Source organism: Schistocerca nitens, chromosome 4 (genome assembly GCF_023898315.1).
Source record: "Schistocerca nitens isolate TAMUIC-IGC-003100 chromosome 4, iqSchNite1.1, whole genome shotgun sequence".
Classification (NCBI taxonomy): Eukaryota; Metazoa; Arthropoda; class Insecta; order Orthoptera; family Acrididae; genus Schistocerca; species Schistocerca nitens.
Genome location: NC_064617.1, coordinates 616,600,702 through 616,618,473, shown reverse-complemented (window position 1 = coordinate 616,618,473; position 17,772 = coordinate 616,600,702). Strand labels below are relative to the sequence as shown.

General features: G+C 40.2%; 7 non-coding genes across 7 annotated transcripts; all 7 read right to left on the bottom strand.

Annotated features, from left to right (window-relative positions):
- Positions 1 to 324: 324 nt before the first annotated feature.
- LOC126254503 (small nucleolar RNA U3) lies at positions 325 to 531 on the bottom strand. Its single transcript, XR_007546180.1, has one exon. It is a non-coding gene; the product is annotated as a small nucleolar RNA U3 (small nucleolar RNA).
- A 2,402-nt stretch (positions 532 to 2,933) lies between these two features.
- LOC126254723 (U5 spliceosomal RNA) lies at positions 2,934 to 3,052 on the bottom strand. Its single transcript, XR_007546369.1, has one exon. It is a non-coding gene; the product is annotated as a U5 spliceosomal RNA (small nuclear RNA).
- A 953-nt stretch (positions 3,053 to 4,005) lies between these two features.
- On the bottom strand, positions 4,006 to 4,212 carry LOC126254502 (small nucleolar RNA U3). The gene has a single exon (XR_007546179.1). It is a non-coding gene; the product is annotated as a small nucleolar RNA U3 (small nucleolar RNA).
- A 2,378-nt stretch (positions 4,213 to 6,590) lies between these two features.
- Positions 6,591 to 6,709, bottom strand: LOC126254720 (U5 spliceosomal RNA). The gene has a single exon (XR_007546368.1). It is a non-coding gene; the product is annotated as a U5 spliceosomal RNA (small nuclear RNA).
- Positions 6,710 to 11,830: 5,121 nt separating this feature from the next.
- Positions 11,831 to 12,037, bottom strand: LOC126254500 (small nucleolar RNA U3). Its single transcript, XR_007546178.1, has one exon. It is a non-coding gene; the product is annotated as a small nucleolar RNA U3 (small nucleolar RNA).
- A 2,411-nt stretch (positions 12,038 to 14,448) lies between these two features.
- LOC126254719 (U5 spliceosomal RNA) lies at positions 14,449 to 14,567 on the bottom strand. The gene has a single exon (XR_007546367.1). It is a non-coding gene; the product is annotated as a U5 spliceosomal RNA (small nuclear RNA).
- Positions 14,568 to 15,520: 953 nt separating this feature from the next.
- On the bottom strand, positions 15,521 to 15,727 carry LOC126254499 (small nucleolar RNA U3). The gene has a single exon (XR_007546177.1). It is a non-coding gene; the product is annotated as a small nucleolar RNA U3 (small nucleolar RNA).
- Between the last annotated feature and the right edge of the window lie 2,045 nt (positions 15,728 to 17,772).

Below are 17,772 nucleotides of genomic sequence, written 5' to 3'. Positions count from 1 at the left end.
TGCTCCTAAATGTTTCGTACATCATGCATTAGTGGTGATTATCGAGACTGTGTTGTGTGTCAGCTTTTTATGGTCATCAATTGCACTCTTCTTGTGTTGCTCACTCATTCTTGTAACTCAAAAGTACGTCGTTGTCATCCAAGCCTAGCACTTGGAGCAGGCCAAATCAAATGGCTCGTCCCCGTGCCACTCGAGAAACTTCCACGAGGCTTTCATGACATGTCGCAATCGAAGTCTTTCCACAACCTGTAGCGACATTTCTGCAACGACGCGGGTCCCGATACCAACAGTATGACTTATGCTTCTAATCTATATAATAAAACCACCACTCGGAAAGCGCTATTCCCTTCCCACATCCCTCAGAATGTGGTGAACGATCATCGATTACAACCAAGATGCGATGAATCTTGATCGCAAGCCTCACGCTCAGGGAGAGTGCTACCACTCATCATCGTGGTTACGTCTACTCCAGCGTTGAACTAGAGAGAGTTGAAGACATACTACAGAAATGATCCTGTGAAGTATGATCTTGCTTGCAAGCTATCACCGCTCGCTACTTATGCCACGAGACCGTCAACACGCCCTACGAGAATACGACACATTCTTCACATTTCGCGATTTACTTATCGAAGAATTTCTTAAGCTCAGACATTCTGCAAAGAACCTACTTCTACCCTTACTTGGCCGCAATGATCTCACTCGGCTATTTTTGTGCGCTACCAGTGCTTCTTGCGTTCCGAAATGAGAGACCATTGCCTCAGGCGAGACTGTATGTAAACACCGCTTGCACCTCCGGCCGCTAGATGGGGGCCTGGGGCACATACAGTAGCTTTCTATGGCGCAAGCAGACATGCCAAATAGCCACTGAAAGAGAAACACACAAGAGGGCATTCATAGGACTCTTGTGCTTTCTTTAAAACCGCCTCTCTCTTCGAAAATTTTCGCACCGCACTAGCTTATTCACCTCACCCTAACAGTGCGAACTCTTGTCGATATTTGGCCACTTTCATGCATACTTCCTCTTTCGTTTCACTTTGCGTCTTACTTGATACCCGCCCAAGAGCTGCTGATATACAATACTCGCAATAAATGTGTTTCTCTCTGTACCTCTCGTCGCCTATCACGAGTATTGCTTCTCCTCACATGGCAATTATGAAAACACCCACAGCTAAACAAACACTTCCTTCAAGCGCCACGTCCATACTATCAATCATACACTACTAATTTCACAGCTACTTGCTCCACTAATACATTTCTTATGTCTACTGTTAAACAGATGAAGAATCAAAGTATACAACAAGTCCCTATGAACATCACTGTCAGGACATTTTACAGACCTACGCATACCATGCCAATCTTTATGCTTCAACTATGATGGCCCATGTGCTATGAATAAAGAAATTTCTCATAAAATAACAAATAATCTTACAACTATACAAATACTCCGACAAGCTCCTTACTAAAATGCTAGATGTTTAGCAAACCCCCCCATCAACTCAGAATAATCTCAAGCAGTGCTTTCATCCCATGAGCACTTCTTTGCAAACAAAACCACAAACTACTTTTTATACTAGCTTCCTTGTCACAGTGAACAGGGAACTAATGCTAGTGCCTCAGTTTACTAAAAAGCTTTTTTCGCTTGCAACATATAAACTACCAACTTGAACCTCTGGGATTTTCAAACACACACACACACACACACACACACACACACAGAAAACTTAATTCCACAGAAATTTAGGAGTAACAGTGGTTACCTCACATTTTCATACATACTCAAATAGCTACTTCTGTGCACTTCACACAATGTTCTCATCGTGTTCCAACAGAGAACACACTAATCACTATGAATGGATTCTGGTAAAAGAGCATTAAAAAAACGAACAGCCTGATCAAAGTGATTATCTGCACATCCTCTGCCAATAACATGTCACTCTATACCCGAGGGAAACTAAAATGCAGGGAAAGGAGCTTTGTTGTGACCACTGTGTCGGTATTTCATCATTTACTGACCAAAGTCTTCTCAAGCCAAGTATGCACCAGCTCTGTGTATGGCTGGGTCAATCAAGAGCCCCTTTCAATTTTACTTAAAAGACAAGCAGCATCAACAACTCACAGGAGGCACTGAACATTTTTACCATTATCTGCACCACCTTCCACTGATTTATTGAAGAAGAAACTGCAAAGTCTGGCCAATTTTGTACACAAGTAATCTTGAAAACATTGGAGTCAACAGCAGATACATAGTTTCCAAGACTGTAGCAAGGAACAACCCTTCAATTTCAAGATTTATCTCTCACTGAGACACATCATACCCAAACTACACCTAGCAGGAAATTGCTACTCAATTCATTTTTAGCTATCTATGTCATATTCAACAACTGTCTCTTTCTCACCTAAATCTTCTACAAAACTGAGTACACTGTTATGAACAAAGAACCAATGCCACATTATGGCAACAAGCCAGTGCCACTAATATCCACTCTATTGAAAACAATTGAAATACTCATCCTGCCCAACTAACCACCATCTTCAGCCCAAATCTCACTCACATCATACCTACAAATCACAAACTTCTGCGGTAAAAATTATTTTGGCTTTCAAAACAAAATCTACTTATCACATACCAGTATTTATTACAAAGACAATCATTCATCATTCGCTTCCAAATATCAGCTTATATGCTGTTGTGCAACTGCAGTGCAAGTAAACATTCTCAAATCATCTACAACTGAGGTACGGAAAGGGTTCACCAAGAGTTTGCAGGACAATAAATAGCTCTGTCCCCCTCTACCCCCCTCACTCTCTCTCTACACAATCGTCTAACACACTGCACGCCATTTCAGGCCAAACGTGAACCGCTAATCCACGCCCTTCATTCTCACAACACAATCTACCTCTTGCTACTCACATTACGTTTTACTTGTGATTGTGGCTCAGCAATAGCCGAGCACTACAAAAAATACCTTCTAGACTCATTTAATGTTCCCCTCCACGGAAATCTTTAGTAAAAGGCGAAAGATTTATTCGGTTTGAAGGGAAACCAGAGTGCCGATCAACGCCCTCACTTCAATACTTATGGCTGCTTCTCTATTACTTCTCCGCGAGAACGCCGAATATTCTTGCCGTCTTGTCTACTTCTCTACCGTCAACAGACTTCCAGTGTCATGCAAGCACACACCCCAAACTAACTGTCAACGCTGAAATAAGTGTCTGCCAACTGTCGTCGCTATTACTCTTTAGATAACTATTTTCATCATTTCTGTCACCATTCAAGCTGCTTCATTACCTCACCTGCCGACAGATGGCAGCACGCATAATTCCTGTCGGCGACCCACCGTCCGACATACAACGTCCGACACACAACTGCCCGCACTGCTCTGCATCTAACACTAATCTCTCTCCTCCCCACCACACTCGTTCACTCAAAAAACTGACAACTAGATAGTTCTTTGTACGCAAAACTAGGCCACATCACACGCAACGTGTATGTAGATGTATGGTGCAAGGGAAATATCCCCCTGCTCCCACACAACTAATTAATACTAGTTGACAACAGAAATAAAATTTCTGTCGATAGTATTTGAACCAGTCTTATTCATTTGCGAATTTCATGCATTCCTTCTTGCAGATAACACTGCCTTGCAAATCACTCAATTCATGTTTGCTAGCCAAACGTGCTCCTCCTAAATGTTTCGTACATCATGCATTAGTGGTGATTATCGAGACTGTGTTGTGTGTCAGCTTTTTATGGTCATCAATTGCACTCTTCTTGTGTTGCTCACTCATTCTTGTAACTCAAAAGTACGTCGTTGTCATCCAAGCCTAGCACTTGGAGCAGGCCAAATCAAATGGCTCGTCCCCGTGCCACTCGAGAAACTTCCACGAGGCTTTCATGACATGTCGCAATCGAAGTCTTTCCACAACCTGTAGCGACATTTCTGCAACGACGCGGGTCCCGATACCAACAGTATGACTTATGCTTCTAATCTATATAATAAAACCACCACTCGGAAAGCGCTATTCCCTTCCCACATCCCTCAGAATGTGGTGAACGATCATCGATTACAACCAAGATGCGATGAATCTTGATCGCAAGCCTCACGCTCAGGGAGAGTGCTACCACTCATCATCGTGGTTACGTCTACTCCAGCGTTGAACTAGAGAGAGTTGAAGACATACTACAGAAATGATCCTGTGAAGTATGATCTTGCTTGCAAGCTATCACCGCTCGCTACTTATGCCACGAGACCGTCAACACGCCCTACGAGAATACGACACATTCTTCACATTTCGCGATTTACTTATCGAAGAATTTCTTAAGCTCAGACATTCTGCAAAGAACCTACTTCTACCCTTACTTGGCCGCAATGATCTCACTCGGCTATTTTTGTGCGCTACCAGTGCTTCTTGCGTTCCGAAATGAGAGACCATTGCCTCAGGCGAGACTGTATGTAAACACCGCTTGCACCTCCGGCCGCTAGATGGGGGCCTGGGGCACATACAGTAGCTTTCTATGGCGCAAGCAGACATGCCAAATAGCCACTGAAAGAGAAACACACAAGAGGGCATTCATAGGACTCTTGTGCTTTCTTTAAAACCGCCTCTCTCTTCGAAAATTTTCGCACCGCACTAGCTTATTCACCTCACCCTAACAGTGCGAACTCTTGTCGATATTTGGCCACTTTCATGCATACTTCCTCTTTCGTTTCACTTTGCGTCTTACTTGATACCCGCCCAAGAGCTGCTGATATACAATACTCGCAATAAATGTGTTTCTCTCTGTACCTCTCGTCGCCTATCACGAGTATTGCTTCTCCTCACATGGCAATTATGAAAACACCCACAGCTAAACAAACACTTCCTTCAAGCGCCACGTCCATACTATCAATCATACACTACTAATTTCACAGCTACTTGCTCCACTAATACATTTCTTATGTCTACTGTTAAACAGATGAAGAATCAAAGTATACAACAAGTCCCTATGAACATCACTGTCAGGACATTTTACAGACCTACGCATACCATGCCAATCTTTATGCTTCAACTATGATGGCCCATGTGCTATGAATAAAGAAATTTCTCATAAAATAACAAATAATCTTACAACTATACAAATACTCCGACAAGCTCCTTACTAAAATGCTAGATGTTTAGCAATCCCCCCCATCATCTCAGAATAATCTCAAGCAGTGCTTTCATCCCATGATCACTTCTTTGCAAACAAAACCACAAACTACTTTTTATACTAGCTTCCTTGTCACAGTGAACAGGGAACTAATGCTAGTGCCTCAGTTTACTAAAAAGCTTTTTTCGCTTGCAACATATAAACTACCAACTTGAACCTCTGGGATTTTCAAACACACACACACACACACAGAAAACTTAATTCCACAGAAATTTAGGAGTAACAGTGGTTACCTCACATTTTCATACATACTCAAATAGCTACTTCTGTGCACTTCACACAATGTTCTCATCGTGTTCCAACAGAGAACACACTAATCACTATGAATGGATTCTGGTAAAAGAGCATTAAAAAAACGAACAGCCTGATCAAAGTGATTATCTGCACATCCTCTGCCAATAACATGTCACTCTATACCCGAGGGAAACTAAAATGCAGGGAAAGGAGCTTTGTTGTGACCACTGTGTCGGTATTTCATCATTTACTGACCAAAGTCTTCTCAAGCCAAGTATGCACCAGCTCTGTGTATGGCTGGGTCAATCAAGAGCCCCTATCAATTTTACTTAAAAGACAAGCAGCATCAACAACTCACAGGAGGCACTGAACATTTTTACCATTATCTGCACCACCTTCCACTGATTTATTGAAGAAGAAACTGCAAAGTCTGGCCAATTTTGTACACAAGTAATCTTGAAAACATTGGAGTCAACAGCAGATACATAGTTTCCAAGACTGTAGCAAGGAACAACCCTTCAATTTCAAGATTTATCTCTCACTGAGACACATCATACCCAAACTACACCTAGCAGGAAATTGCTACTCAATTCATTTCTAGCTATCTATGTCATATTCAACAACTGTCTCTTTCTCACCTAAATCTTCTACAAAACTGAGTACACTGTTATGAACAAAGAACCAATGCCACATTATGGCAACAAGCCAGTGCCACTAATATCCACTCTATTGAAAACAATTGAAATACTCATCCTGCCCAACTAACCACCATCTTCAGCCCAAATCTCACTCACATCATACCTACAAATCACAAACTTCTGCGGTAAAAATTATTTTGGCTTTCAAAACAAAATCTACTTATCACATACCAGTATTTATTACAAAGACAATCATTCATCATTCGCTTCCAAATATCAGCTTATATGCTGTTGTGCAACTGCAGTGCAAGTAAACATTCTCAAATCATCTACAACTGAGGTACGGAAAGGGTTCACCAAGAGTTTGCAGGACAATAAATAGCTCTGTCCCCCTCTCTCTCTCTCTACACAATCGTCTAACACACTGCACGCCATTTCAGGTCAAACGTGATCCGCTAATCCACGCCCTTCATTCTCACAACACAATCTACCTCTTGCTACTCACATTACGTTTTACTTGTGATTGTGGCTCAGCAATAGCCGAGCACTACAAAAAATACCTTCTAGACTCATTTAATGTTCCCCTCCACGGAAATCTTTAGTAAAAGGCGAAAGATTTATTCGGTTTGAAGGGAAACCAGAGTGCCGATCAACGCCCTCACTTCAATACTTATGGCTGCTTCTCTATTACTTCTCCGCGAGAACGCCGAAAATTCTTCCCGTCTTGTCTACTTCTCTACCGTCAACAGACTTCCAGTGTCATGCAAGCACACACCCCAAACTAACTGTCAACGCTGAAATAAGTGTCTGCCAACTGTCGTCGCTATTACTCTTTAGATAACTATTTTCATCATTTCTGTCACCATTCAAGCTGCTTCATTACCTCACCTGCCGACAGATGGCAGCACGCATAATTCCTGTCGGCGACCCACCGTCCGACATACAACGTCCGACACACAACTGCCCGCACTGCTCTGCATCTAACACTAATCTCTCTCCTCCCCACCACACTCGTTCACTCAAAAAACTGACAACTAGATAGTTCTTTGTACGCAAAACTAGGCCACATCACACGCAACGTGTATGTAGATGTATGGTGCAAGGGAAATATCCCCCTGCTCCCACACAACTAATTAATACTAGTTGACAACAGAAATAAAATTTCTGTCGGTAGTATTTGAACCAGTCTTATTCATTTGCGAATTTCATGCATTCCTTCTTGCAGATAACACTGCCTTGCAAATCACTCAATTCATGTTTGCTAGCCAAACGTGCTCCTCCTAAATGTTTCGTACATCATGCATTAGTGGTGATTATCGAGACTGTGTTGTGTGTCAGCTTTTTATGGTCATCAATTGCACTCTTCTTGTGTTGCTCACTCATTCTTGTAACTCAAAAGTACGTCGTTGTCATCCAAGCCTAGCACTTGGAGCAGGCCAAATCAAACTGTGTTGTGTGTCAGCTTTTTATGGTCATCAATTGCACTCTTCTTGTGTTGCTCACTCATTCTTGTAACTCAAAAGTACGTCGTTGTCATCCAAGCCTAGCACTTGGAGCAGGCCAAATCAAATGGCTCGTCCCCGTGCCACTCGAGAAACTTCCACGAGGCTTTCATGACATGTCGCAATCGAAGTCTTTCCACAACCTGTAGCGACATTTCTGCAACGACGCGGGTCCCGATACCAACAGTATGACTTATGCTTCTCCTCTTCATAAGCAACTAGAATTCGTGAGTGACAGAGAAAGTGCTTTCGAGATCATGAAGAAATTTGATGAATTATATTCGAAAGAGTCTACAGCCCTTCAAATATTATGCAGAAACAAGTTGGACAAATTGAGGTTAAGTGATTACAGTGATACGGGGACATTTTTCAGTGCATTTGAAAAAACTGTAAATGAGCTGAAATCTGCAGGCGCTAAAGTAACGGAAAAGGAGAAGTTAAATTATATGCTGCGAACGTTACCAGAGTCAATGAGCTATATTGGGGACTTAGTGGACGTCTTGAAGGAAGAGGACCAGACAGTTGAATATGTTAAAAGTAAGATTCAATTATTGAATGCAAAAACTGGAAATGAAGAGGTAAAATCAAATGCATTTCACACAGAAAGAAAATTAAATTCAAGAAATCAGGAGCAAGTATGTTATCGATGCGGCAAAGCAGGTCACTTCAAACGTGATTGTAACCAGGGAAGAACAAGTAACAGAGGCACATGGCATCGTGGAGTACATTTTCAAAGTAGCGACAGAGGTAATGGAAATATGCAGCGTGGAGGCTATAGCAATGTACAGCGTGGAAATTACGGCAACATGCAGCGTGGAGGTTATGGCAGCAGGCAACGTGGTCGAGGAGAGCAGCATGGTTTTAGCAGCGGTCGGCATCACAGCAAGCAAGGTTACCATCAGAGTGATCATGGTATGAGTAGTTTTATAACAGAGGTTAATTCCATGATAGGTCAAAATAGAACAGTAGAGTCAAGTAACAACAATCAAATTCAAATCAATTGGTTATTAGACAGTGGCTGTACTGATCATGTTATTAATAATGAGGAATATTTTTCTAAGAGTATAACTTTAAAACAACCTATAAATGTAAAAATTGCTGATGGAAAAATTTTGCAAGCTACTAAAGTTGGTAATGTAATTAGTAATTTTCCTGTCTATGATCAAATGGTTCCAATTAATATGCGAGATGTTTTCTTTGTAAAAGACATAGACAAAAACTTGATCAGTTATGCCAAAATTACAGGTAATCACAAAATTGTATCGGTAAGGAATAATGCTAAAATTTTTGATAAAGCTAATGGATTGATTGCGATTGCATGGAAAGAGAGTGGGTTGTATAAAATGAGTAGTACTATTAATAAAGGAGAAGTTAATGTTAATGTTATGAGTAAAGACAATAATATGACAACAAAGGAAAAATGGCATCGCATTTTGGGACATGTTAATTTCAATCATTTAAATACTTTATGTAAACATCAATTGTTAGATGGGGTTCCTTCAGAACTAGAATCAGAATTTATGAAATGTAAAATCTGTATCGAAAACAAAATGCATAATGTTCTTTTTAAAAATAATAGAACCAAAGCAAAAGAAATTTTAGAAATTGTTCACACAGATCTAAATGGGCCTCACTCAACTACTGGAATGCATGGGGAAAGATATTTTCTTTCTTTCATTGATGATTACAGTAAGGCAGCTCGTGTTTACACCATAAAATCTAAAGATCAAGTATACAATTGTTTTGTAGAGTATATTAATGAAGTTGAGAATCTCACTGGGAAAACTGTTAAAAAGATAAGATGTGACAATGGGAAGGAATATTTAAATGAAAATGTCTATGAATTTGTGAGACAAAAAGGAATTGTATTGAATGCTTGTCCACCTTATGTGCATGAGCTTAATGGTACTGCTGAAAGGTATAACAGATCCATCATGGACATGTCTCGGTGTCTGCTAGCCGAAGCGCGAGTAGACAAGAGATTTTGGCCTGAAGTGGTTTGTGCAGCAGCGTACCTCAAAAACAGAACTTTAGCTAACACCATTGAAAAGAAAACTCCTTATGAGATATTACTGGGGAAAAGACCTAATGTTAATCATTTGAAATTGTATGGGAGTAGAGTTTTTGTAAGAGTACCTGAGCAACTGAGGAAGTCAAAATGGGATAGGAAAGCCGATTTGGGGGTTTTAATGGGTTATTGTGAAGTAGGCTACAGAGTGCTAATAAATAATAAGATAGTTGTTGCTCGACATGTGGACATTGTTGAAAGTGGTGTTAAATGTATTGGGTTTAAAGATTATGATTCAGTAAGTGAATATTCTAGTGATTCTGAACACAAAAGTATAGAAAATGAAACTGAACTAATAGAAAAACAGAAGGAAATTGAGAAAAATGAAAAGCTTTCTGATAATCATGAACCAGAGAAAGTACTTGGGTTGAGGAGATCATCTAGAGAAAGAAAACCAAAAATATTAAACGATTATGTTTACAGCAACTTTATTTATGTAAACTTTTGCAGTGCAAATAGTCCGGAAAGCTTTGAGGAGGCGATTAACAGCGCCGAATCAAATTATTGGGAAAAAGCGATGAATAAGGAAATTGATTGTTTGAACAAAAACAAAACATGGGAATTAGTAGATAAACCAGTTGATAAAGAAGCCATTGATGTAAAGTGGGTTTTCACAAAGAAATCAGAAAGTGTTTACAAAGCAAGATTAGTTGTCAGGGGGTTTCAACAAAAAGAAGTCGTCGAGGATATTTATTCTCCAGTAACCAATATGCAAACATTAAAGATTTTGTTGTCATACTGTTGTCAAGAAGGTTTGGTTATAGAACAAATGGACGTAGAGACTGCGTTTCTAAATTGTAAAGTTTTATCTGAAGTTTATGTAAAGCAGCCAAGAGGATATGATGATGGTACGGATAGAGTCTGTAAATTGTATAAAGCATTGTATGGTTTGCGAGAAAGCTCACGAGCTTGGTACAATTGTCTTGATGAGTTTTTAAGAAGTTTAGGTTTTAAAAGGAGTAAATATGATTATTGTCTTTATGTATTGCGAGATGGAGATGTCTTGATTTATTTGATTATTTTTGTCGACGATTTGCTCATTTGCTGTGTGAGAAAAGAAAAAATTGTTAAGATTAAGAACTTATTGTCAAAACGATTTAATATGAAAGATTTAGGTGAGGTAAAAAGATATCTTGGCATCGATATTAATTATGATTGTGAAACAAGAGTTATGAGTTTGAGTCAAGAAAAATATATTGATTCGTTAGCTGCGAAATATAAAATTGAAGATTCGATCTTGTACAAAACTCCAATGGAAGTAAATTTAAAGTTGGAACCAGCGTATGAAGATTGTAATGATGTTAGATATAGAAACTTGATAGGTGCACTCTTGTACGTAAGTTCGGGTACTAGACCAGATATTAGCTATAGTGTGAATTACTTGAGCAGATTCCAAAGTTGTTACAGTAGTACTCATTTTAAATATGCTTTGAGAATTTTGAAATATTTATATTTAACTAAAGATTTGAAATTAAACTATTGTAGGAATGAAAGTGCTGAGATATTAGATTGTTTTGTGGATTCAGATTGGGCAGGTGATAGTGTGGATAGAAAGTCAACTTCTGGTTATGTAATTAGGTTATTTGGTAATGTTGTATTTTGGAAGTCAAGAAAACAAGCGAGTGTTACAAAGGCTTCAACTTTCGCAGAATATGTAGCATTGTCTGAAGCTGTAAGCGAGGTGAAACTTGTACGTGATATTTTAGACATTTTTAATGTTAAATTTGAAAAACCTATTGTCATATATGAAGACAATTCAGGAGCATTAAATATAGCGAAGTTTGGTAATTTTACAAAGAATTCAAAATACATAGAAGTGCATTACCATTTTGTGAATGAGTATTATTTACAGGGACTCATTGATATTGTTAAAGTAGATTCAAATGAAAATGTTGCAGATATATTCACAAAGTCGTTATGTAAAGAAAAATTCATTAAAATTAGGAATATGTTAAACATCGCGATATAAATGTAAGGAGGTGTGTTGGAATTATGTAATACATTTATATCGGATATGAGAAAGTATGTTCGAGAAGTATCGATTGTGGTGACAGCTGTTTGTGTATATATGTGTGAGTGATGGGGCGCAATAGTCAATCTTCGTGTGTCTTTTATGAAGTGAACCTATGTATATTTTAATAAAGTATTTTATAAGTAAAAGTGTGAACGTGATTAAAAACATCTATATAATAAAACCACCACTCGGAAAGCGCTATTCCCTTCCCACATCCCTCAGAATGTGGTGAACGATCATCGATTACAACCAAGATGCGATGAATCTTGATCGCAAGCCTCACGCTCAGGGAGAGTGCTACCACTCATCATCGTGGTTACGTCTACTCCAGCGTTGAACTAGAGAGAGTTGAAGACATACTACAGAAATGATCCTGTGAAGTATGATCTTGCTTGCAAGCTATCACCGCTCGCTACTTATGCCACGAGACCGTCAACACGCCCTACGAGAATACGACACATTCTTCACATTTCGCGATTTACTTATCGAAGAATTTCTTAAGCTCAGACATTCTGCAAAGAACCTACTTCTACCCTTACTTGGCCGCAATGATCTCACTCGGCTATTTTTGTGCGCTACCAGTGCTTCTTGCGTTCCGAAATGAGAGACCATTGCCTCAGGCGAGACTGTATGTAAACACCGCTTGCACCTCCGGCCGCTAGATGGGGGCCTGGGGCACATACAGTAGCTTTCTATGGCGCAAGCAGACATGCCAAATAGCCACTGAAAGAGAAACACACAAGAGGGCATTCATAGGACTCTTGTGCTTTCTTTAAAACCGCCTCTCTCTTCGAAAATTTTCGCACCGCACTAGCTTATTCACCTCACCCTAACAGTGCGAACTCTTGTCGATATTTGGCCACTTTCATGCATACTTCCTCTTTCGTTTCACTTTGCGTCTTACTTGATACCCGCCCAAGAGCTGCTGATATACAATACTCGCAATAAATGTGTTTCTCTCTGTACCTCTCGTCGCCTATCACGAGTATTGCTTCTCCTCATATGGCAATTATGAAAACACCCACAGCTAAACAAACACTTCCTTCAAGCGCCACGTCCATACTATCAATCATACACTACTAATTTCACAGCTACTTGCTCCACTAATACATTTCTTATGTCTACTGTTAAACAGATGAAGAATCAAAGTATACAACAAGTCCCTATGAACATCACTGTCAGGACATTTTACAGACCTACGCATACCATGCCAATCTTTATGCTTCAACTATGATGGCCCATGTGCTATGAATAAAGAAATTTCTCATAAAATAACAAATAATCTTACAACTATACAAATACTCCGACAAGCTCCTTACTAAAATGCTAGATGTTTAGCAATCCCCCCATCATCTCAGAATAATCTCAAGCAGTGCTTTCATCCCATGATCACTTCTTTGCAAACAAAACCACAAACTACTTTTTATACTAGCTTCCTTGTCACAGTGAACAGGGAACTAATGCTAGTGCCTCAGTTTACTAAAAAGCTTTTTTCGCTTGCAACATATAAACTACCAACTTGAACCGCTGGGATTTTCAAACACACACACACACACACACACACACACACACAGAAAACTTAATTCCACAGAAATTTAGGAGTAACAGTGGTTACCTCACATTTTCATACATACTCAAATAGCTACTTCTGTGCACTTCACACAATGTTCTCATCGTGTTCCAACAGAGAACACACTAATCACTATGAATGGATTCTGGTAAAAGAGCATTAAAAAAACGAACAGCCTGATCAAAGTGATTATCTGCACATCCTCTGCCAATAACATGTCACTCTATACCCGAGGGAAACTAAAATGCAGGGAAAGGAGCTTTGTTGTGACCACTGTGTCGGTATTTCATCATTTACTGACCAAAGTCTTCTCAAGCCAAGTATGCACCAGCTCTGTGTATGGCTGGGTCAATCAAGAGCCCCTTTCAATTTTACTTAAAAGACAAGCAGCATCAACAACTCACAGGAGGCACTGAACATTTTTACCATTATCTGCACCACCTTCCACTGATTTATTGAAGAAGAAACTGCAAAGTCTGGCCAATTTTGTACACAAGTAATCTTGAAAACATTGGAGTCAACAACAGATACATAGTTTCCAAGACTGTAGCAAGGAACAACCCTTCAATTTCAAGATTTATCTCTCACTGAGACACATCATACCCAAACTACACCTAGCAGGAAATTGCTACTCAATTCATTTCTAGCTATCTATGTCATATTCAACAACTGTCTCTTTCTCACCTAAATCTTCTACAAAACTGAGTACACTGTTATGAACAAAGAACCAATGCCACATTATGGCAACAAGCCAGTGCCACTAATATCCACTCTATTGAAAACAATTGAAATACTCATCCTGCCCAACTAACCACCATCTTCAGCCCAAATCTCACTCACATCATACCTACAAATCACAAACTTCTGCGGTAAAAATTATTTTGGCTTTCAAAACAAAATCTACTTATCACATACCAGTATTTATTACAAAGACAATCATTCATCATTCACTTCCAAATATCAGCTTATATGCTGTTGTGCAACTGCAGTGCAAGTAAACATTCTCAAATCATCTACAACTGAGGTACGGAAAGGGTTCACCAAGAGTTTGCAGGACAATAAATAGCTCTGTCCCCCTCTACCCCCCCCCCCCTCTCTCTCTCTCTCTCTACACAATCGTCTAACACACTGCACGCCATTTCAGGTCAAACGTGATCCGCTAATCCACGCCCTTCATTCTCACAACACAATCTACCTCTTGCTACTCACATTACGTTTTACTTGTGATTGTGGCTCAGCAATAGCCGAGCACTACAAAAAATACCTTCTAGACTCATTTAATGTTCCCCTCCACGGAAATCTTTAGTAAAAGGCGAAAGATTTATTCGGTTTGAAGGGAAACCAGAGTGCCGATCAACGCCCTCACTTCAATACTTATGGCTGCTTCTCTATTACTTCTCCGCGAGAACGCCGAAAATTCTTGCCGTCTTGTCTACTTCTCTACCGTCAACAGACTTCCAGTGTCATGCAAGCACACACCCCAAACTAACTGTCAACGCTGAAATAAGTGTCTGCCAACTGTCGTCGCTATTACTCTTTAGATAACTATTTTCATCATTTCTGTCACCATTCAAGCTGCTTCATTACCTCACCTGCCGACAGATGGCAGCACGCATAATTCCTGTCGGCGACCCACCGTCCGACATACAACGTCCGACACACAACTGCCCGCACTGCTCTGCATCTAACACTAATCTCTCTCCTCCCCACCACACTCGTTCACTCAAAAAACTGACAACTAGATAGTTCTTTGTACGCAAAACTAGGCCACATCACACGCAACGTGTATGTAGATGTATGGTGCAAGGGAAATATCCCCCTGCTCCCACACAACTAATTAATACTAGTTGACAACAGAAATAAAATTTCTGTCGATAGTATTTGAACCAGTCTTATTCATTTGCGAATTTCATGCATTCCTTCTTGCAGATAACACTGCCTTGCAAATCACTCAATTCATGTTTGCTAGCCAAACGTGCTCCTCCTAAATGTTTCGTACATCATGCATTAGTGGTGATTATCGAGACTGTGTTGTGTGTCAGCTTTTTATGGTCATCAATTGCATTCTTCTTGTGTTGCTCACTCATTCTTGTAACTCAAAAGTGCGTCGTTGTCATCCAAGCCTAGCACTTGGAGCAGGCCAAATCAAATGGCTCGTCCCCGTGCCACTCGAGAAACTTCCACGAGGCTTTCATGACATGTCGCAATCGAAGTCTTTCCACAACCTGTAGCGACATTTCTGCAACGACGCGGGTCCCGATACCAACAGTATGACTTATGCTTCTAATCTATATAATAAAACCACCACTCGGAAAGCGCTATTCCCTTCCCACATCCCTCAGAATGTGGTGAACGATCATCGATTACAACCAAGATGCGATGAATCTTGATCGCAAGCCTCACGCTCAGGGAGAGTGCTACCACTCATCATCGTGGTTACGTCTACTCCAGCGTTGAACTAGAGAGAGTTGAAGACATACTACAGAAATGATCCTGTGAAGTATGATCTTGCTTGCAAGCTATCACCGCTCGCTACTTATGCCACGAGACCGTCAACACGCCCTACGAGAATACGACACATTCTTCACATTTCGCGATTTACTTATCGAAGAATTTCTTAAGCTCAGACATTCTGCAAAGAACCTACTTCTACCCTTACTTGGCCGCAATGATCTCACTCGGCTATTTTTGTGCGCTACCAGTGCTTCTTGCGTTCCGAAATGAGAGACCATTGCCTCAGGCGAGACTGTATGTAAACACCGCTTGCACCTCCGGCCGCTAGATGGGGGCCTGGGGCACATACAGTAGCTTTCTATGGCGCAAGCAGACATGCCAAATAGCCACTGAAAGAGAAACACACAAGAGGGCATTCATAGGACTCTTGTGCTTTCTTTAAAACCGCCTCTCTCTTCGAAAATTTTCGCACCGCACTAGCTTATTCACCTCACCCTAACAGTGCGAACTCTTGTCGATATTTGGCCACTTTCATGCATACTTCCTCTTTCGTTTCACTTTGCGTCTTACTTGATACCCGCCCAAGAGCTGCTGATATACAATACTCGCAATAAATGTGTTTCTCTCTGTACCTCTCGTCGCCTATCACGAGTATTGCTTCTCCTCACATGGCAATTATGAAAACACCCACAGCTAAACAAACACTTCCTTCAAGCGCCACGTCCATACTATCAATCATACACTACTAATTTCACAGCTACTTGCTCCACTAATACATTTCTTATGTCTACTGTTAAACAGATGAAGAATCAAAGTATACAACAAGTCCCTATGAACATCACTGTCAGGACATTTTACAGACCTACGCATACCATGCCAATCTTTATGCTTCAACTATGATGGCCCATGTGCTATGAATAAAGAAATTTCTCATAAAATAACAAATAATCTTACAACTATACAAATACTCCGACAAGCTCCTTACTAAAATGCTAGATGTTTAGCAATCCCCCCCATCATCTCAGAATAATCTCAAGCAGTGCTTTCATCCCATGAGCACTTCTTTGCAAACAAAACCACAAACTACTTTTTATACTAGCTTCCTTGTCACAGTGAACAGGGAACTAATGCTAGTGCCTCAGTTTACTAAAAAGCTTTTTTCGCTTGCAACATATAAACTACCAACTTGAACCTCTGGGATTTTCAAACACACACACACACACACAGAAAACTTAATTCCACAGAAATTTAGGAGTAACAGTGGTTACCTCACATTTTCATACATACTCAAATAGCTACTTCTGTGCACTTCACACAATGTTCTCATCGTGTTCCAACAGAGAACACACTAATCACTATGAATGGATTCTGGTAAAAGAGCATTAAAAAAACGAACAGCCTGATCAAAGTGATTATCTGCACATCCTCTGCCAATAACATGTCACTCTATACCCGAGGGAAACTAAAATGCAGGGAAAGGAGCTTTGTTGTGACCACTGTGTCGGTATTTCATCATTTACTGACCAAAGTCTTCTCAAGCCAAGTATGCACCAGCTCTGTGTATGGCTGGGTCAATCAAGAGCCCCTATCAATTTTACTTAAAAGACAAGCAGCATCAACAACTCACAGGAGGCACTGAACATTTTTACCATTATCTGCACCACCTTCCACTGATTTATTGAAGAAGAAACTGCAAAGTCTGGCCAATTTTGTACACAAGTAATCTTGAAAACATTGGAGTCAACAGCAGATACATAGTTTCCAAGACTGTAGCAAGGAACAACCCTTCAATTTCAAGATTTATCTCTCACTGAGACACATCATACCCAAACTACACCTAGCAGGAAATTGCTACTCAATTCATTTCTAGCTATCTATGTCATATTCAACAACTGTCTCTTTCTCACCTAAATCTTCTACAAAACTGAGTACACTGTTATGAACAAAGAACCAATGCCACATTATGGCAACAAGCCAGTGCCACTAATATCCACTCTATTGAAAACAATTGAAATACTCATCCTGCCCAACTAACCACCATCTTCAGCCCAAATCTCACTCACATCATACCTACAAATCACAAACTTCTGCGGTAAAAATT